Below are 23,174 nucleotides of genomic sequence, written 5' to 3'. Positions count from 1 at the left end.
TCCAGCAGCTGAAGAGGCATACCCACCGCCATTCTTCTTTCTTTGTGGTGGGAATATCATGATGGAATAATTCATGTTTTATTTTTGAGGGAATGTTCCAGACCACTGGATGCCTTCAAGCTTTACTGCTGTGTGAAGTCCCTGAATCTTTGTGAGATTTGTCTTCCACTCTCTGGGCTACAGTCCATGATGTTGCAAAGAGTTGGACATGGCTGAGCGACTGACTAACTCTGGGACACACGTGTCTTACCAAGGCCTCCACTTGGTAAGGCCAGTTCTTGCTCATCTGATTCGATTAACATGTCATCAATATAGTGGGCCAATGTGATGTGTTGTGAAATGTCCAGATGATCCAGAAGATTCATTTGTACTGTATTATGACTGAGGGTGCAGAGTTAACATAGCCTTGAAAGTGAAAGTATTAGTAATTCAATTGTGTCTGACTCTTTGTGACCCCCTGGACTGTAGCCCACCAGGCTCCTCTGTCCATGGAATTCTCCAGGCAAGAATACTGGAGTGAGTAGTCATTCACTTCTCCAGGGGATCTTCCCAGCCCAGGGAAGATCAAACCTGGGTCTCCCACATAACAGGCAGATTCTTTACCATTTGAGCCACTAGGGAAGCCCCTAACATAGCCTTGGGGGAGATTAAATGTGTGTGATTGTCCATCTGACATGAATATGAACTACTTCTAATCCTCTTTCCTTTTTTAAAAACTATGTATATTTATCCATTCATGCATTTATTTATTTTTGGCTATGTGGGATCTTGGTTGTGGCATGTGGGATCTTTTTCCTCTTTTGTTGTGGGTCACTGTCTTCTCTTTAGTTTCTCCCCAGGGGCTTCATTGCCCTAGGGCGTGTGGGATCTTAGTTCCCTGACTAGGAATCGAATCTGAGTCCCCCGCTTTGAAATGCAGATTTTCAATCGCTAGACCACCTGATCCTTTTTCCTGATAGGAATAGAAAAGATCACATTTGCTAGATCAATGTCTGCATAGTTTGTACCTGAGGCTATATTGGTCTCCTATGGTAAACATAGCACATCTGGCACAGTAACTGCGATTGGTTAGGTTTTTGGTAGTCAAATGTCATGTGCAGGATCTGTCTGACTTTGTGGAATTCATTATAGACACTGTGAATTTAAATGGAAAGCGATGGTGACCACTGCCTCTGCATTCTTTAGGTCTATAACGATGGTACTAACCTCTCCATTACCACCAGAATGAAATTTTTTTATCTGCGGAAGGGAAGTTACACAGATTTTCACTGGGCTTTTTCTCCTATGATAGGTTTTACCCTGTATGCCAAGGACCAGATATGGAAATGTTTCTATTCCAGTTATACCTCTGGAGACCCAGGGAATGACCCCTATGGACCTAGTGGACCTGCTGTAAGCCAAACTTGGATCAGGACTTTGCTGACTATCTGGCTCCCATACATCTTTGCTCTAACAGAGGCCATGATGACTCTGGGCATTTGGTTAGCAATATTAATTTGGTCCTGTGCCTAGCAGTCCTCAAAATATATGAGTATTTCTCTTTTCCAAGTTTCTGGTAATCTGAGTAAATGGTTCTAGGTCCTTTTAATCAGGGACTACCATAGAAACTTGCTATGCTGTTGCAAAGTTCTCCCAGGGACCCAGCATCTCTTTTCGTCTTTGGATTAAAGTCTAGGACTGACTCAGGTCTACAAACTGGGCTTTTACTAGGGCAGCTGTCCTAAGCCTCTTAATTATCCATCCTTGATTTCTTTTAGTTATATGTATTAAGAAGTATACTTGTTACTTCCCATGACTTTCCTTTAGGAATGCCATGTTCTTTGAACATCTCCAAAGCTCCTTTCGAGCAATTTCCCACTCATTGTGATTATAACCCCCACTTGCTTCTGACGCTTCAGCGTCATCACCACTTGGCTGCTATTATAATCCCTATCATTCCTACTGGGATCTATCATCTCTATCGCTTTCAGAGATAAGTGCTATAATTGCATCTCTTACCTTAGTCCTGGCCTACAGACAACAGTCACCACTGATGTTTTCAGTGATTCTAGTGTCCCTCAAGAATCGTTTCAATGATTTTTCTAGAATCTTTTCAATGATTCCAGATGTTCAAGGTGGATTTAGAAAAGGCAGAGGAACCAGAGATCAAATTGCCAACATCCATTGGATCATCAAAAAAGCAGGAGAGTTCCAGAAAAACATCTACTTCTGCTTTACTGACTATGCCAAAGACTTTGACTGTGTGGATCAAAACAAATGATGGAAAAATTCTTAAAGAGATGGGAATACCAGACCACCTTACCTGCCTTCTGAGAAATCTGTATGCAGGTCAGAAAGCAACAGTTAGAACTGGACATGGAACAACAGACTGGTTCCAAATAGGAAAAGGAGTACGTTAAGGCTGTATATTGTCAACCTGCTTATTTAACTTCTATGCAGAGGACATCATGAGAAATGCTGGGCTGGAAGCAGCACAAGCTGGAATCAAGACTGCCGGGAGAAATATCAATAACCTCAGATATGCAGATGACACCACCCTTATGGCAGAAAGTGAAGAGGAACTCAAAAGCCTCTTGATGAAAGTGAAAGAGGAGAGTGAAAAAGTTGGCTTAAAGCTCAACATTCAGAAAATTAAGATCTTGGCATCCAGTCCCATCACTTCATGGCAAATAGATGGAGAAACAATGGAAACAGTGACAGACTTTATATTTTGGGGCTCCAAAATCACTGCAGATGGTGACTGCAGCCATGAAATCAAAAGATGCTTACTCCTTGGAAGAAAAGCTATGACCAACCTAGACAGCATATTAAAAAGCAGAGACATTACTTTATTAACAAAGGTCTGTCTAGTCAATGCTATGTTTTTTTTCCAGTAGTCATGTATGGATGTGAGAGTTGGACTCTAAAGTATAGAATAGTCTTTTGGACTCTGTGGGAGAGGGAGAGGGTGGGATGATTTGGGAGAATGGCATTGAAACATGTATAATAGAAGAAACGAATCGCCAGTCCAGGTTTGATGCAGAATACAGGGTGCTTGGGGCTTGTGCACTGGGATGACCCAGAGGGATGGTATGGGGAGGGAGGTGGGAGGGGGGTTCAGGATGGGGAACATGTGTACACCTGTGGTGGATTCATGTTGATGTATGGCAAAACCAATACAATATTGTAAAGTACTAGCCTCCAATTAAATAAATTTTTTTTAAAAAAAGAAAAACAAAACAAAAAAAAGAAAGCTGAGCACCAAAGAACTGATGCTTTTGAACTGTGGTGTTGGAGAAGACTCTTAAGAGTCCCTTGGACTGAAAGGAGATCAAACCAGTCAATCCTAAAAGAAATCAGTCCTAAATATTCATTGGAGGGACTGATGCTGAAGCTGAAGCTCCAAATCTTTGGCCACCTGATGCGAAGAACCGACTCATTGGAAAAGACCCTGATGCTGGGAAAGATTGAAAGCAGGAAGAGAAGGGGATGACAGAGGATGAGATGGTTGGATGGTATCACCGACTTGATGGACATGAGTTTGAACAAGCTCCACGAGTTGGTGATGGACGGGGAAGTCTAGCATGCTGGAGTCCATGGGGTCACAAAGAGTGGGACATGACTGAGAGACTGAACTGAACTGAGCTGAGTGTCCCTCTAATCAGTGCATTTCTTACCTTCCCACTTTTCCTTAAATTAATGGTTAATTATCCTTAGCTTTTCATTATAACCTTCATTACTAAAGCCTCCAGACTTCTAAAATACCTGAGATGTTGCCCACACCAATGCATTCCCTTCTACTTGTTTGTCATTGGTGAAAGTGATAGCACTGGAAGTGCTGCAGCATGCTGGGAGATATCAGGAATCTACCTAGCCCCAGGGACAGGGTCCTTATACCAGTTGGCCAAAGGATGATCCAACTCAAACATTTTATCTTACAGTCTGCTTCCTGGGATTATTCTTGGTACTAATTCTCTTAGATCCAATTCCCTGGAAAAAAGACTTGACAGAGATATATATTTAGGAAGTTGACTGGTCAGTGTTCTTGGGTATAAGATATGTGGAGACGTGCAAGGGGAGCAGGTTTGGGCCAAAGGAGACATTGATTTGTGATGTAGTTTCAAGAACGATCTCAGCTGATTACGTGGGGAGCTCTGGAGCTGGAATGGTTTTTCAGAGCTGTCCTAATTTGAGGCATCCAGGCCAAGATTTTAACCAGATGCTAAATCAAGAGTGTCTTTCAAGATGAAGTTTTGGGCAGGTGGCTTTCTTCTATCAAAGGCAACTTCCAGAAGAAAACCTAATTGCAAACATTCCATAGCCAACATCCTGGCTGATAGCAGATAGAGTTCGTGGACTTGGAGGGGGATTCTGGCAGCACACCACACCATTCATTACAGATGTCATCAGAAGTGGTGCTTTAGCATTCTTTAAATTTTTCTCTGATTTGCATTGTTTTGTTTTAGTACCATTTTTAAAATTGAATATCCTCATTTGTTAAAAAAAAATTTGAAATTTCAAAAAAAAAGCAAAGCCAAAGCACACAAACTTTCCAATTTCTAAATTTCTAACCACTTTTGTTTCTGTAATTTTTAAATTTCCTTAATATTTGAGGTTAATAGAGAAATTCATTTGATTTTTGGAGTACTGTAAAATAAGTCAGTCGGCAGAAAGGTCAATGTCAGAAAACACGGATTGCTTAGAACCTACTATACTTCTTGTTGAAAAGAAAAAGTGCTCTGGTAGGATGCCCAGATTCCTCCCAAGGGAGATTCCTCCTGCCCCACTATCAGGAGAAAGGCATAGGTCATCCTAGCTACTGAGAGTCTTGGTTGCCATCGCTCCGAGATGAATTCCCTCTACAGGAATTGCCCTTGTCCAAAGATAGCCACTTTGCCTATGGTTGCGCTTTATCCCCTGTTTCATCGCCTGCCTCTTCTCATGACTGGGTCAGTGGGGACAGGGCCTTAGTCCCCTGGCCTCCGTTTAGGACCACTCTGAAAGACTATTATAGCTAGAGTTCACCACAGGAAAAGTTAAGGCTTCTACTGCAATTGCCTTTTACTTTACCACTTCTCTGTCCAATTCTTTCCTTTCTCCCTTTTTGTATTGTGCTTCAAAGCATTCCCCAATACATTTCTGCAGGCGAATATCCATCTCAAATCTGTTTCCTGAAAACCCAATCTAAGAAAATATCCTTTCTATAACTTGCTTATGAGAGAAAGATCCCCTGGAGGAAGAAAATGGCAACCCACTCCCATATTTTTGCCTGAAATATCCCATGTACAAGAGAAGCCTGGTTGCCTACGATCAGTCCGTGGGGTCACAAAGAGTTAGAGATGACTGAGCAGCTGAGTGCATATGAGAGAAAGGGGAAAAACCCTCCAAATAATGAGGATAAAACAGAGCAAATACTTAATATATTGTGTTCAAAAATTTAACTTTCTGAGATAGAGTTATATTTCCTATTAAGCATATGAACACAAATATATATTTTAGTCAATTATCTGACTAAATTTTTAGTGTCTGTTATCCAATTGTAATTAGCAGTTTATTACTGATAATCAGAAAATTCTGTTCTTCTTTTTCTCTTTATATATGGCTGCAGACAATAATTCAGGGAATGGTCTTTCACTAAAATGAGTTTTGTCAGAATGTTGGGAAAAGGCATTGCAAAGATTTTGAGGGGAAGATACCATTCATTGCCATTGCTAAGAAACCAGACAGAGGTAAAAAATAAAAGTAGTGTTCTCGGAAACAAAATTAGAGCCATGTTGGCAAAGAAATTTAATATCTCTGAGCATCACTTGTCCTTTTTATGAGACAGGAACTATGGTGACACCTTTAGCATAAACTTTGTTTCTATGTTCATTCAGCCTACACTCCACTTCAAGCACTTTGAAGCCACACTACTGATGTCTGTTGCAAGCAACTTGGCGGAGTAGTTTTGTTGCTGTTTAGTTGCTAAGTCATGCCCGACTCTTTGCGACCCCATGGACTATAGCCTGCCAGGCTCCTCTGTCCATGGGATTTCTCAGGCAAGAATACTGGAGTGGTTTGCCATTTCCTACTCCAGGGGATCTTCCAAACTCAGGGATCGAACCCACGTGTCCTATGTCAATTAGCAGGAGGATTCTTTACTACTGAGTCACCAGGGAAGATAAATGTAGGACACTTCTTAGGGAAGAACATTCAAAATACTGGATAAAACATGAAAAACATACTTTCAAATACATTTTAATTTAAGAAGGAAAATCTTCAGAGACCAAAGTGATAAAGCATGTATGAAGAGATGCAAGCAGGCAGAGTATTGGGCATGTATTTTGTGGGGATGGTAAGTTATCTACATTGCCCAGTGGCCTATTTGGGTTTGTTCAGGCTATACATGTGTGGAAAAGGCAATAAACCTGGAGGCCTGCATAGGCAGCAAGACCAATTAGAGGCCCTGCATGGAGTCTGGTCTACTGGCAGGAGTCACTAGGGCAAGCTTTCCTCAGCTTGCTCAGGCATGACTCTGTCCTCATCTACTCTGTCCGCTGTCCTCAGAGGACGTGTATTAGGATCTCTGAATGTCACTAAGTTAGGGGCAGCTGCCTCCCACCCTTCTTCCCAAGCTATCCCCTCACCACATGCAAAAATCAATTCCAGATAGCCAGAGGGTTTTAATATGAAATGCAGGACTTCAATACTTTTAGAAACCAGTATGCAATCTCTGCAAAGGAATAGATTCTTAATCAATACATCAAAATAATAAATCATAGTAAAAATGATCATATTAATTTATCACGAGGTTCCCCCCCAAACAGGGAATGTTACATCACCAACTGGGAGAAGATCTTTGTGAACACATATACCCAATAAAGGATAGTGTCCAGAACCTGAAAACATTAAACCAATATTAAAAGACAAACAATCTACTGGAGAAAAAGGTAAAAGACATTAGCAGACATTTCACAGGTGAGGAAAACAGCCAATAAACTTATGAAAAGAAGTTCAACTTTATTAGTAATAAGGGATATGCCAAGTTTAATCACAATGAAATATATTTTATAAACGTTGTAAATATGTTTACATAGTAAAATGTAAAGGCACTGAAATACCAAGACTTGATGAAGATGTGATAAACTGCACAGTCACTTTAGAAAACACCTTGGCCTAATCTAATGAAGTTGATCTATATCATATACTTCTACAAACTTACCAGTTTCGAATATATAGCTTATAATGTTTCATGAGTCCTGGTGTGCTTGGATCAGTCTGATTTATATGACTTTTCCTATGATTTTTAAAAATATTTATTTATTTTTGGCTACACTGTGGTCTTCAGTGCTGAGCAAGGGCTTTCTCTAGTTACGGTGAGCTGGGCCTACTCTTTGCTGTGGTGCACAGGCTTCTCATTGTGATGACTTCTCTTGCTGCAGAGAATGGGGTCTAGGTGTGAGAGCTTCCGTAGTTGTGGCACATGAGCTTAGTGGCTCTGCAGCATGGAGGATCTTCCCGGACCAGGGATTCAGCCCTTGTCCCCTGCACTGGCAGCTGGATCATTAACCACTGAACCACCAGAGAAGTCCATGATCATTTTTAATAGCATCTCTTTGCTCTCCCCCAATTTTTTTAGTTTGATGATAAAATGTATGGCTATTCCGTCATCATCGTTAAAAAGATATGTAATGATATACAAAAAAATATGATTAATGAATGCCTATTATCAAAGATTAGGTTTTAGCAATTTCTTTTATTCTTTATACCGTCTTTTAAAATATGCAGGCACTACAAAGCAATTAGATTCCACTTTAAGACTGGGGACACCATTGATAAGGTACACATGGGCTTCTGGTGGGGTCTGCTTAAGTTAGGATAATAGGAACTCCTGACAACAGTAGTACCTGATCACTAACATAGGGGAGCAGCTGACCCAACCATTCTATTTCTTATTCATCTCTTGGTGATCATATAAATCTTTTTCTGTTTTTCTCAACATCCTAAAACAATTTTTTTCCCTTGAGAAACATAAATTTTTTCCAGATTTCCTTAGAAATATTTTCAAAGAGAATTACCCCTAGAGATCACTGTCTTAACCTCTAAATCATTTAAAAACACACTTTAGAATCTCCTGAAATTTTTCTACCTACTTCCTTACAAAAACAATCCTGTTTTTCATGAAACAAAGCATTCTTGAAGCAAGCAAACAAAAACTATAGTTGTCTTGTTACTTTCTGATATGTCTTTATGTATTTTAAAATTAGTATTTCAGTGCTATTCCTGTTTTTCACTGTGAACACATTTTTTTTCCAACCATCATCTGTATAGATTTGGTTCAAACATATCCTAGAGATATGAAGAAATGCATTCTGAGTTAGTAAATTGGGGATTGGCAATAATTCTAAATAGTGCCAACTTATAATATTTTAGGGTGATGGCAACCAGCCTGTCTTAATAATTCATAATATGTCCAGCTCATCCAAGTAAACCTCATTTTAGCATGATGATATTTTACCTTTAGTAAATGCCTTCCATGGCTTCTTCCATCTTTCCATCTTCAAATATTTATTAAGCCTGCAATTTGCTAATGATAGAAAGATACAGCATGTGCTAATGATATAAATGTAGTGTTTCTCAGTGCTTGATATGCCCTACTATACATTATCTGTCTTTTAGAGATCACCTAATTTTCTCATGTCCTAAGACATTTTAGAAAAAAGAAATGGTGGCTTTGGCTCTATGACAGCAGTAGAATTGTACAGCATGCAAACTATGTCAGTATATATTATCCTAGCAGTTTTTAAAGCTCTTTCTAAGAGTGTTAGAACTATCGCATCTCTATAGCCTTTAATGTTATGGTATGAAGATCAGCTGAACTAAATCCATCTGACTAAATGGCATAGTTACATACAATTCTACCTTGAAATAAAGAAACTCCATTTATGTAAAAATGTATTTAAATAAAATGTATTTATTTTACATAAAACATTGCCACTTAAAAAGATAAGTAACCCAGTGGCAGACCCATGCCCAGGGAGGGTCAGAATTGTTCAGTTCAGAAAGAAGCTCTTAGAGGTTTTTTCCCTTGTTTTATGTTTTTTTTTTTTTAATACTTCAATTCCCATTTATTTTTGGCTCTTAGGGCAATGTCATCTTTTCAATATGTAAAAGAAAGCAGCAAGTTCAACACAAAGTAGAAACTGAAATGTAGAGTAGGACAAAAGCAAGAGTAGGGGTGAAAAGTCAGTGGCAAAGGTAAGAGATGCGATGTTGCCAAAAGATGGGGGGTGTCCTGTCCCCTCTCTGGGGAATGACATTTCAGTTCTGTTCGGTTGCTAAGTCATATCTGACTCTGTGACCCTATGGGCTGCAGCACGCCCAGCTTCCCTGTCCGTCATCAACTCCTGGAGCTTGCTCAAACTCATGTCCATCAGGTTGGTGATGCCATCCAACCATCTCATCCTTTGTCATCCCCTTCTCCTCCTGCCCTCAATCTTTCCCAGCATCAGGGTCTTTTCAAATTAGTTGAAAAGACTAAGTTGAAAAGACCCTTTCCAGTCAGTTTTTTGCATCAGGTGGCCAAAGTATTGGAACTTCAGCTTCAGCATCAGGCCTTCTAATGAATATTCGGGATTGATTTCCTTTGGACTGACTATTTTGATCGCCTTGCAGTCCAAGGGACTCTCAAGGGTCTTCTCCAACACCACAGTTCAAAAGCATCAGTTCTTCGGTGCTCAGCTTTGTTTACGGTTCAGCTCTCACATCCATACCTGACTACGGCAAAAACCATAGCTTTGACTAGATGGACCTTTGTTGACAAAGTAATGTCTCTGCTTTTTAATATCCTGTCTAGGTTGGTCATAGCTTTTCTTCCAAGGAGCAAGCATCTTTTAATTTTAGTCACAACTGCAGTGATTTTGGAGCCCAAGAAAATAAAGTCTGTCACTGTTTCCATTGTTTCGCCGTCTATTTGCCATGGAGTGATGGGACCGGATGCCATGATCTTAGTTTTTTGAGATCATTGAGACATTTAGGTGGTACCATATACGTTTCCATATTCATTCTTTTCTGTAAGTAAAGATAGGGTTGGGGAGGGGCTTTCTGGAGACTTAGGGACTAAGACTAGTTTCTTGTTCCTCTTGACCTCCTTTTCTGACTAGGAGAGAGGAAGGAGTCCAGCATTATGAAGGAGGTTCAGGGGAAGAAGGAAGGATCCCACCTGATAGGATGGAGCCAGACACTTGCAAAGGAAATATCTCAGGAGAGAGCTTGGAGGGAGACTGAAAATGGAGATAATGCTGTCAACACCTCCCCAGAAACTGAGAAAGGAGCAGGGAGCTAGACAGCTGGAAGCTAGAACTTGAACTGCCTGGAAGCCCTTTTCCAAAACCCTACCCCTTCCTTGGAGGGACTTGCACATGCTCCTTGATTTCCTTTCTCCTGGTCTGCCACATGGCCTAAGATGGTGGTCATCTCCCCAGGTTTTTAGCACCCTGTTGTAAATGGGATTTGATGAGACCTAGCTTCTTGGAGAGTTATCTCAAACAGAGAGGGAATGTTAACTGGAGATATGGGAGGAGTGGGCCCCAGAAGAAAATACAGGGTTACCCAGAATGGCAGAAATCTAGTTCCCCAGAGTGGAAAGAGAGAAGACATTCAACAAACAATAAATATTTATTGAGCACCTTATCATGTACCAGGTACTGCGCTGGACCACCCCTACCCTGGCTCACCCAAAATGAAAAAACAAGATAGAGTCAGAAAACACAAACGCTGAGGGTGAGGAAAGGGCCAGTTGAGGAAGAAAGCTGAGGGGACTGGGAAGCCTGAGATGATGGGGACTCGGCCTCAGGCCTTCTTTTTGGCCTCCTCACTTTAATCCTCCCCCTCTTCTGGTACTGCTGGTGTTTAGAGATGAGGTTGTTCATGTTGCTGGCAGCCTCAGTGAACTCCATCTTATGCGTTCCCTCAACTATGTACCAGGGGAGGAAGGCCTGCCAGCAGAACATGACAGTGAACTGCTCTGAGACGTGCTCAAAAGCTTCGGGATGGTCGTGCTGTTGCCAGTGAAGGTGACTACCATCTTGAGGCCATGGGATGGGATGTGGCAGTTGGCCATCTTGACATTGTTGGGGATCCATTCCAAGGAGTAGCTTCTGGCTTTGTTCTGCACGTTGAACATCTGCTCATCCACCTCCTTCATGGATATTAGTCCACAGAAGACAGCATACACCATGAGGTACTGAAAGGTTGTTGCTGAACCATGAAAGATGCTGGGTTTCTTGGCCTCTAGAGGAGAAGAATTCAATCCAGAGCCAGAGACAAGTCTTGATTGCTCAGAGCTTTTGTGTAATAAAGTTTTATTAAAGTATGAAAGAGATAGAGAAAGCTTCTGACATAGACATCAGAAGGTGGCAGAAAGTACTCCCCTGCTATTCTTTAGCCAGATATTATATAGCTACTAGCAGTCTGCTAATTAAAGAAAGGACATGTCTCAAAACTCAGAATGGCACCAGGTAAGTCATCCCGGGCCATAAAACAATTGACATGAATCTTGAAGAAAGGCAGATTTCCATACAAATATATAGTTTTATTAACTTAGATTAGGCGAACAATGTATGAGTATAACATACTGGTTTGTCAAGTTGGTTCTGAGCCTTTAGGCGAACTGACTTGAAGACAGTGTCTAGGGTAAATGCATAGTCCATTAACATAGCTTAAGACAAACATTTCCATAAGAAAAATGCATTAGTTAACTCAAGGTTTGAGAAAAGTTAAGTTCAGGTGGAACCAGGTGTCATTATGGCAACACAAAATTTTAAGAGAAACCTCTTTTTATATTTGTATAGATAAGGGGAAAAAATATAACACTAGTTTGTTTCCTCCTGCCGCTTAAGAGAGAGATAAAAAAAGTCTGATACTTGCAACCTGTGTCCTCCATTTGGAGACCCCTGGCCTTCCTTCCTGTTACCCCCTCAGTACCGACCATGGTGGGGGTGACAGGCAGCCATCATGTTCTTGGCATTGAAGACCAGCTGGATGAGCTTGGGCCCACTGAGCACCTGATACTGCTGGCTTCCATGACTGGTCAGAGGGGCAAATCCAGGCATGAAGAAGTGGAGACATGGGGAGGGCACCATGTTGACTGCCAGGTTGTGGAGGTCGGCACCGAGCTGGCCAAGGGAGCAGAGGCAGATAGTGACATCACTCTATCTGGAGGCTGGAAGGAGGTGCTTCAGGTCCCTGTGGGTTGGCGAGTTCAGCTTGAGGGTGCGGAAGCAGATATTGTAAAGGGCCTCATTGTCAATGCAGTAGATCTCATCAGTGTTTTCCAGCAGCTGATGGACAGAGAGGGTGGTGTTGTAGGGGTCAACCACAGTGTCAGACACTGGCTTGAGGGCACCTCACTGAAGGTGTTCATGATGTTGGTGTCATCTGTATTGTGGCCCTTGCCGCAGTTGTTGCCTGCCCCAGACTGACCAAAACAAAATCACCTGGTCTGAAGATCTGACCAAAAGGACTTGAGGGAACAGAGCCCATGGTCCTGGGTTCTAGATCCTCCAATGCTGGGGTCCAGCCCCGGTGGATCCAGGGTGATTCGAAGGTGGGGACGGAGTCGGCGTCTTTGGAAAAATACATATTTAATCACAGATATAGAAAGATTAGAAATGGATAGTGTAGTAGGAAGATTAGTGGAGAAAAGGAGGCTGAACAACTTGGATTACGTGGAATAGCATCATGCTGCAGATGGGAATTCAGCCAGAAAAATGGGAGCAAGAAAGAAGCGACATGGGGGAATCAGTCTTTCCGGAAACTGATCCGATTTCTTTATTTTTGGGTTTGCTTATATACCTTTTGTTACACATGGGGATGAATACAGAGTCACGTGGGGGTCAGCAGTCCTGACCTTTATCAAAATCAGGTGCTTCACATAAATGTATAAAAAAAGGTCTTAGGGATATTACATCATCTTCTGGCCATGAGTGAGACCTGCTGACATTTTATGATCCTTTCTTTCTGATAACCAAAAAACTTATTTTTTCCAAGTGTGTTTTTTCTTAAACCAGGCACCACCCTCCAAATAAAGTTACATTCCTATAGGGTGAGGGTGTAGTGAGTTACAATCAAGAAAGAAATTTATTTAACCCAAGGTTAACATGATTAGTCTTAAAGGTTAATACTTATTTCTCCTATATGTTAGTTATATTCATTATAAGGGTAGGGAACATGGAGATTTAGCAGCAAACATCAGCCCAACAAATGAAAATCCTTTCACCAATGCTCCCCTTAAGATCTCTTTAGTCTTAAGATATGATAAAGTTACATTCTTACATAGCAAGGACACAGTGATTTATAACAAAGTACAGTGATCTATTACAAAAGAGAAAATCCATTAACTCAAAAAGTCTAGTATTGCTAACATCAAAACTACCATATTTCCTTTGCTATATTCCAAATACATTGATTAATATATTCCCAGGTGTCTAAGGATATGGAGGCCTGTCGGCAATCATTGACTCAACAAGAAGAAAAAGTCCTATGCTAATTAAGACTCTCAAAATACTCCAAAACTCTCTGTGCTGTTTATGGTTGAGAGGTAGTAAACAACCATGTGGCAGGAGTATGGATAATCCTGTCACACAAGCTAGTCTGTCAGCAGAGAGGTTTGACCTGAGACATCCTTGTCCCACCCAGAGCAGGGAATTAGCAGCAATTATTGACACAACAAATGAAAAACGCTTCACCAATATAATTCCTAACCAACCCATTATACTAATAATTTCTAACTCCACAAGAGAAATTGCCTTTAGTAAGTCTAAAACATCTCATGCCTCTCAGGTTAGGAGGCTGTAGACAATCACATTTAGCTGGACGAACCTATACAGGCGGGCTAGATAACATTCAGAGGAGTCGGTAAGCTGAAACACTCTTGTCACGCCAAGAATTTTTATTGCCTTGGAGCTGCACGTTTACTCCTTCTCCGAGAGAAACGGTTATGGGGGAGAGCCCCCCGTAAAGTCAGAGGTGTAGGTGAGAGCATAAAACAGACTCTGGTTTTGGGGTTAGATGCTCGGGAACAGGGGGTTTCCTGAGGCTTGATCACGCCTTTGCGTATGCCAAGCCTCCTTCCTCATGACCTTTGCAATGGGCGGAATTCCTCACGCTGGCCCCCGGCACACCAAGATAGCATGAGGGACATATTTGCCTTCTGTGTCTTCATTGTATTTGCTACACGGAGATGCAGTCTGGCTCCATGATGGGTGCGGGTCAGGCTGATGCCGTGTTCATCAGATTACCTCCCAGAACTTGGCACTGGTCTGATTGGCCTCTGTGTGCATGAATTCCCTCATTGTTAAAATGTTTTCTGATCTTTTCTTTGCTTCAAACTGTGTACGGGGCAAGGAAATATGTTATTAATTTTTCTCTGCTATCTGGTCACAGGCTGGAAGGATGGGACAGGCCCGGGGGGTTGGAGCAGCGAGGTCCAAACATGGCAGCAGGAAGGTTCTAAGAGAGCTGGGAGGCTTTTGTATAAACACTAAGATTTTATTGATAATTTTGCCCATGTCATAACCCCCAGAGAGTTAATGTAGGGCTTTTAAAAAATTTTTTTTAAAAACACAAAGATATACTCTATGTCGTACTGTAAAGGTAGTTTGGCAACAATATTGATTGACCACTTAATTGACAAATCAAGTTTGTTCCAAGAGGATTTTATAGCACAGGCTTGGGAGCATTCCCCCCTCTCTTTTTTGTATGATGAAAGGAAAAAAAAGTCATTCTGAATGTCACTGCAAATGTAAGTTACCCAGTTTAAAAAAAATCAAGGAAAGAAGCAAACATGTTGAAGAGCACCTTGACTGTCTTGAGTCACATTTCTAAGGGCACGGCACCGGTGACAAGATTGCTTACGTTTCATGTTATTAGACTATGATGGGAAATAACCACTGAATTCTGACTGAGAGAAACCATCAAAAGATGAACTATTTTCTGTATCAACCTGTCAACTCAAGCATATCTTATTTATCTCCTGGTTCTTCCTTTGGGAGGCCAAATGTGGGTGATTGTGAGTGTAACATTGGAAGAGCCTTGACTTCTTCTTACCTTTCAAGAATGAGCAGTTTCACTTTTTCTGCTAATTACAAGACACTTTCAAATAATTTTTGCATCTCTTTTCCAGATTTATTGGGATACAATTGACATATAATATTGTGTAAGTTTAGGGTGCATGGCATAGTGATTTGATTACATATACATTGTGAAATGTTTACCTCCATATGGTTAGTTAAACCATCTGTCAACTCACATAATTATAATTATTTGTGTGTGTGTAGTGAGAGCATTCAAGATCTACTCTCTTAGCAACTTTCAAGGATATAATAGAGTATTGTTAACTATAGACACTATGCTGTATATTGCAGCCCTAGAATGTATTTGTCTTATAACTAGAAGTTTGTGCGTTTTGACTGTGTTTACCCATTCTCAACCTGGTCCCCCACTCCCAGAAGCCAGCAATCTATTTTCTGTTTCTATAAATATATATTTTTAGATTCTGCATACAAGTGAGATCATACAATATTTGTCTTTCTCTGCCTGACTTATTTCACTGAGCACAATATCCCAACTTTTGCTTCTATCATTCATTTTTTCTAATGAACACATGGATATTGTGGAAATAACATTCTAGATATTAATGTACTTTCTCTCTGATTCCTTTCCTAGGCAGTCATCCTATTATGTTGGATACTGAGAGGTGACTAAAAGGGGACATTTTGAGAAAAAACCTGACTTGGAGATGCTTACAATAAAGCCAAGGAGAGTAGCTGAGGTCAATCACAGTAGCCAAACTTAATTCTTAACACAACCAAGGAAAAGTAATTCTGAAAATTCAGATTTTTCCTTTCTATACATATGTCTCTCAGGAAGGATATACTGGGAACTTACAGCATATAGTAGGTCTGTGTTTGGTCTTGAATGTGTTGATTAAGTCCTTTTTCTTTCAACTCAGGTGTCCTTTAATGAGAGAATGGCTTTCAGACCTGATGCTCTTCCTTCCCATTCTGTAATTTTAGATTTAATCAGTATTTTGAACATTCACCAAAAAGGAGGCTTCAAAAATATTATCAAATGTAAAAGGAAAAGAAAATGCTAATCTTACAAAATCTTCTAAAGAATAAAAAGACTAACTGCATTTCAGTATTTTATGAAGCCAGTATAACCTTAACACCAAAACCTGTGAAGGTTGACATATGGCAAAGATCAGGCCAATCTCATCCATGAACATAGACAACAAAATCCTAAAACAATGTTAGCAAACTAAATCTGGCAATATATTGAAAAGGATATTATATCATGATCAAATAGATTTTAATCCACAAATGGAAATTTGGGTTAACATTTGCAAGTCAATTAGTGTGATTACCACATTAACAGAATAAAAGAGAAAAACAGATGCAGAAAAATAATTTGATTAAACTCAATATCTATTCATGATTAAAAGAACTTTAGAAAACTAGTCTTCTATTCCTTAATCTAGTTATGAACATCTGCAAAGAGCCTACAGCAAGCATCATACTTAAATGAGAACTTTTGAGAGTTTTCCTCTGAGTTAGGGATAAGAAAGGAGAACTTTACTTTTATTCAACATTGTTCTGCAGGCAAGAAAAATTAAAAGCTACAAGGACTAAAAAGAAACAAATGTAAATGTTGTTATTTTTACACAATATAACTGCTTATCTTGAAAATCCAAAACAGTTTAAAGATAAGTTGTGTAGTTAATAAGTTTAGCAACTTTTCTGGGTACAAGTTCAACATATAAATTTTTATATATTTCTGTACAATAAAGATTATTTTTGGTAGCATTAAACATAAAATTCTTGAATATTTATTTAATGAAAGATATGTAAGGCATGTACACACAAACCTATAAAGCATTAATGATAGAAATTAAAAGACATAAATCAGTGGTTGTGTGTACCATGTTCATTGATTGGAAGATGCAGTATTGTACAGATGTCAGTTCTCTCTTAATTCCTTTATAGATTTAAATTAAAACCAAAATCTGCGTTTTTCATTGTTATTATTGTCAAAGTTAATAAGCCAATTTTAAAATTTATGTGGAAATGCAAAAAGCTAAGAATATCCAAAATGCTCTTAAAACAGAGGAAAAACATGGACCACTTATGCTACTGAATTCTGGGTTGAAAGCCAAAATAATTGGTGATATATCAATGGAACAGAACAGAGAATTTAGAACTATACACACACAAACATGAACTCTTGATCTGTGATAAATGTTGCAGTATAGAAAAGAAATGAAAAGATGGTCTTATCAATAGATGGTGCCAGGTCAATTGGATATTCATATAGGAAAAAAAAGAAACTTGATCCCTATCTTACACCATAATTAAGTCTAATTATATTGCAGAGCTAAATATAAGTAGTAAACTAATAAAATGTCTAGAACATAACATGAAACAACATCTTCATGACCTTTCCATACGGAAAGATTTCTCAGTAAGAGACAAAAATTATAACCATAAATGAAAATATTAATAAATTGAATTACATTAACATTAAGAAACTGTAATCATCAGAAGACACCATTGAACAAAGTGAAAAATAAACCATTTAATATGAGAAGATACTTGCAGTGCATGCAGTTGACAAGCTCTTTCCCAAAATAGAGAATTTCTGGGAATCAGTGAGAAGAGAGACATAAACAATGCAATAGAAGAATGCATTCTTAAAGAGGCACCTTACAAAGACCATCTCCAAACAGTCAATAACCATATGAAAGGGTGCTCACCTTTAAATCATCAGAAGAATGTTAATTAAATCCCCTCTGAGTTATCACTACATATTCAATGAAATGATTAAAATTTGCAAAGCCCAATACAAGAGCAATTGAAACACTTTATATCCACTGGTAAGAGTTAAAGTTGATAAAATGCACTTCACAAAATTGCTTAACATTATCTATGAAAATTGTACACATCTATAACTAATTACCTAATATCCAATTCTACTTCTAGCAATAAGACCAATAGATAGTGACACAAAAATGCATGTTTAAGAATGTTCATGGTACTATTATTCAAAATAGCCCTAAGCTGGAAACAACCACTGCATGGCAACAGGGCATGCTCTGTTGCATTCAACTCTTTGTGATCCCATGGACTGTAACCCACCAGACTCCTCTGTCCATGGAGTTTTCCAGGTGACAGTACTGGAGTGGATTGCCATTTCCTGCTCCAGGGGGTCTTCCCAACCCAGGGATTGAACCCACATCTCTTGCACCTCCTGCAATTGGCTTCAGATTGTTTACCACTGTGCCACCTGGAAAGCCCCTGGCAACAGTAAGAAGGATAAATAAAATTATGCATATTTATACACTCAAACACTATCCTGCAGTAAGCTTTCATGAACTTCAGTTACATGTAACAGCATGAATCAATTTCAGGAGAAGAGGTCAGACATACCAAAAAATGTATATTGTTGATTCCATTTATGCACAGAATGAAAATAGGTAAACCACTAGTATTAGAAGTCAAGACAGTGGTTACAAGATGCTTACTCCTTGGAAGGAAAGTTATGACCAACCTAGACAGCATATTAAAAAGCAGAGACATTACTTTGTCAACAAAGGTCCATCTAGTCAAGGCTATGGTTTTTCCAGTGGTCATATATGGATGTGAGAGTTGGACTATAAAGAAAGCTGAACACCAAAGAATTGATGCTTTTGAACTGTGGTGTTGGAGAAGACTCTTGAGAGTCCCTTGGACTACAAGGAGATCCAACCAGTCCATCCTAAAGGAAATCAGTTCTGGGTGTTCATTGGAAGGTCTGATGTTGAAGCTGAAACTCCAATATTTTGGCCACCTGATGTGAAGAGCTGACTCATTTGAAAAGACCCTGTTGCTGGGAAAGACTGAAGGCAGGAGGAGAAGGGGCCGACAGAGGATGAGATGGTTTGATGGCATCACTGACTCAATGGACATGAGTTTGGGTAAACTCTAGGAGTTGGTGATAGACTGGGAGGCCTGGTGTGCTGCAGTTCATGGGGTCGCACAGAGTCGAACACGACTGAGAGACTGAAGTGAACTGAAGTGAACTGAACTGAACTAGTGGTTACCCTTAGGAGGAGACAGGAGTGGACTTCTCTTCTTTGACCTTAGTGGTGTTCATTCAGTTGTGTTTGCTTTGTGATAATACATGGATTAATATGTGTGTACACATGTTATTCAGATCTGAACCAGTTCTCTCTAATGCCACTGCTAATGCCTAGGTCTAAGCCATCGTCATTATCATAATTTGTCACCCGACTTGCTGCAGTAGTTTCTTGATTTTTTTACCCTCTGTTTTTACTCTTGATCCCTTTTAAAGTGTTCTCAACACAGTAATCAGAATGCTCTCTTTAAAATTAAGTCAAATTATGTCTCTCTGCTGCTCAAAATCCTGTAATGGCTGCATGTTTCACACAGTGAAAAAGCCAAAGTCCCTACACCCACCTAGGAGACCCTGCATTACATGATCTGGTCTCCAGTTCCCTCTGTGTAGCCACCTCGTACTTCTACCCAACAGCTTGCCACCTCCTCTGTCTCCCCACTATTCCATGTTGCCCACTCTGGAAATTTTGCAGTTCCTGGAACACACCAGTGTGCTCCTTCATTACGGCCTTTGCAGTATTATTCCTCTAGTCTGGCATGTTCTTGCTTGAGAGGTCTGTGAGTTAACAACTGCTTCCCTCCAAATTTCTTGCAGACGTGACATGTTGCCCTTAGTGCCCTATTTAAAATGTTTGGTTTGTCCCACCCCCATTCCCATCAGTGCTCCCAGTTCCCCTAACCCTGTCTTCATTCTTATTTTTAAGTAACACTTATATCTCTCTCGTGTACTACATGATCGTTTTGTTTTTCATCCTTATCATTAATTTTCTTTCTTTGCTAGATATAGAATAACACATTTATTTTCTGTCACTTCCTTCAGGGACCCTTGTTTCACTCACTGATACATCTTAAGCTGTTAGAATACTGTAGGTCCTCAACAGATATTTGTGGAATGAATGAATGAACATATCGAATGTCTAACATGTGACAAGAATTCTACTAGGTGCTGGGAGTGTAATGCTAAGCAAAACTAGAAGCAGTTGGTGCTCTCACAGAATGTTTGCCAGCCTGAGAGACAGTTATCATATAGCATAAATGCGTAGTTATAAAGTATAATTTCAGCTAAGCAAGCCTTGAGAATGACAACTGAGGAATCTATCTTTGTCTGAAGGTGGGTCAGGGAAGACTTCATAAAGAAAACTATGTTTTAGCTGAGATACAATGAAGATGGGCAAGTGACTCTAACATAATAAAGCTTAGGGTAGGGCCCAGGTCTGACATTTCTTAATAAAACTCCCCAGATATTTCTATATTGGGGCTTCTAAACCAATATTAATGTATGTGCAGATCACTTGGGAATCCTGTTCAAGTTCAAAATCTGCCTCAGGAGGTCAGCTGTGGGCCCTGAGATTGTGTCGTCCTTTTGAGCTTCCTGGGGATGTAGACGCTAGTACTCTGAGGGCAACACGTTGAGAAGCAAGGCTCAGTCACTGACCCCACAGCACCTTCTCAGGAAGACAGTGTTTTCTAAAGTATCAGCTGATTCGAGTCCTCTCTCGTTGCTTCCTCTGTGTGGACTATTCATGCTGAGAATCCAGTATTTCAGCCCAGCAATGTGTATGTCATAAATTTGAACTATGTAGGTTTCGTCTGCCTGCTGTGTGGGTGTGTTTTTGTGTCTGCTGGAGTCCCGATGGGCTGGACCCTCCATAAAACAGGGACTGTATTCTGGCCATCTTTGCGTCCTCTGCTTGATCCACTGTGGCCATGACAGTTAATTTCTATTGAACGGTACTGACTCTATCCAGGCAAGTTCTTTTCTTGCCATGTGATATGTATGAAGGATGATTTAAATTATTCTTTGAAACGTGCCATTCATTTCCACCTTTCCGTGACTATAAATGACAACATTTATATTTACCATATCCCTAGTCAAACACATGTTCATGAGAAAAATTAAATGCAATAATAAATGTAAAAACACATCATAAATTATGAAACAGAATTTTGGACATTACTATTATTATTGTTGTTATAATAATACAAAATATTTATATTTAAAAAACTGAGTTTCACAGACTTTTAAAGGACTATGGGAGAAGTTGAGTTTCTAAAAATAGGATACTATGGCAAATTATTAGCTAAGAATATACAATTTTACCAAGGAATATGTGTTTTATTTCTTTTTTTTTTTTTGAAATATGTGCTAACTTTACAGGTTTGTTGCAAGGTTGAATAAGCACCTATTTAGGACCTATGATTGGGTCTTGAGTTCACAGGACTATTAAAGACCTATGGTAATGATTAGGAAAATAGTCAAAGGTATATCAAAACATTGATGTTTACCTTATAGGGAAGGGATAATGCTCCCATGAGAGATCTGACCTATTTTGGCCAAAGCCTCATACACTGATTTTCTATTTAAATCAGAAATCCAATGAGCTAAGAGTATAAAATTAAAACAACAATAGAGGTAACACTTATTGAGTGTTATTTTAGGCATAGCTCAAGTATTAACTCATTTAAAAGGCAATTATTATTATTAGCTCAATTTTACAAGCTAGACCCTGAGGCTCAGAGAGGCTAAAATTGAAAATTATCTCCTCCTAGGAGGAGAGCGTCTTTGAGACACCACTTTAAAATTAGAATATTTCAGAGATCCGTGGAATGGAGGAAAAAAAATAAAAACAGCTCTGGAGTCTGATAGATTCACATAAGAATCCTGGTTCTTCCATGATTCCCTGTAAATTCTTGGGCAAATCACTTAACTTCTCAGGATCACAGTTTTCTTATCTACAAAATGGAATAACATCATACATCCTACTTATTTTCCTTATGCAACTTCTACACAACTTGGCTAGAAAGTGGATATCAATAACAACAGATTGAGACCTGTCATCATAATAGGTATCCTTCCAATGCCAACATTATCAGATTAGGCAGCAATTTTTCCTCTCTCCCTTCCTTCCTTCCTACCTGGGTAACTTGCCATTTGTTATGTACTTGTTTCATGTCAAATGCTTTACATACATAGACTAAGTTTTTCTTTTTAAAGATTTCTCCCCCTGCACCCCCCCCCCCCCCCCCCCCAGTTATTTTTTCCCAATAGTGCAGTGAAAGATGTCTTGTCCTAAATTACAGAGGTGGTAGGCAGAGGTCTGGTCTAGGTTGTCACTGTAAGTTGTGCAAGAGTGCTTGGACCATATCCTTTAAGTGACAGAAAACTAGAACAAGGTTAGTTTCAGCATGGGAGGGACATGTTTATATGTTTTAGATATAGCACTTGGGGTCAGTAAGGAGGAGGGATTTGGAGATGGTGTAATTAAAGTTAGGATGGCTCATTGGAAGGCAGCAGCTGCAACCGCAACCACGGCTGCTGTTTATATCATGTTTCAGAAACTATGCTAAGCACTATTTGTGTAGATCCTCATAGCCACTCTATGAGAAAACAGTATTTAACCTTGTTTAAAATATGATAAAATTGAAGCCCATGGACACTAAATAATGAAAACTTTGTACTTTTGAGCGGGCATCCAAATTTTTCTTCACATGTTTGACAGATGCAAATATATAGTTTCTTGCATGTTGTAAAATTGTTAGTTTGAAATAAATATTTAAAACCTATTTTGGTGCATTTAGGGCTTTCCCTTGATGGCTCAGCGGGTAAAGAATCTGGCTGCAGTGCAGGAGACCCAGGAGACATGGATTTAATCCCCGGGTCAGGAAGATTCCATGGAGGAGTGAACCCACTCCAGTATTCTTTCTTGAAAAATCCCATGGACAGAGGAGCCTGGCAGGCTACAGCCCAAAGGGTTGCAAAGAGTCAGATGTGACTGAGCACACACACACACACAGTACATTTAAACAATATATGAAAATGGATGAAATTCACAAACATAGTGCTGAGTAAAAGGCAACAGAAAAAAGCACATACTATAAGATTTCATTTATATTAAGTTCGAAAAGCAAGCACATCTTAGTTAGGATGTTGGAAGCAAGGACAGAGGTTAACTTAGGGGTGTCAGGACGAGAGCGTACTAGGTGTTTTCGGGTGCTGTTAATGTTCTTATTCTTGATCTGGGTGCTGCTTTACATAATCACTTT

The 23,174-nt window shown here is 39.7% G+C and overlaps 1 pseudogene; it reads right to left on the bottom strand.

Annotated features, from left to right (window-relative positions):
* Window positions 1-7,489: 7,489 nt before the first annotated feature.
* On the bottom strand, window positions 7,490-14,312 carry LOC128051224 (tubulin beta chain-like; annotated as a pseudogene).
* Between the last annotated feature and the right edge of the window lie 8,862 nt (window positions 14,313-23,174).

The sequence above is a fragment of the Budorcas taxicolor genome, chromosome 7 (assembly GCF_023091745.1).
Source record: "Budorcas taxicolor isolate Tak-1 chromosome 7, Takin1.1, whole genome shotgun sequence".
NCBI lineage: Eukaryota > Metazoa > Chordata > Mammalia > Artiodactyla > Bovidae > Budorcas > Budorcas taxicolor.
This window is presented reverse-complemented; position numbering and strand designations above follow the sequence as displayed.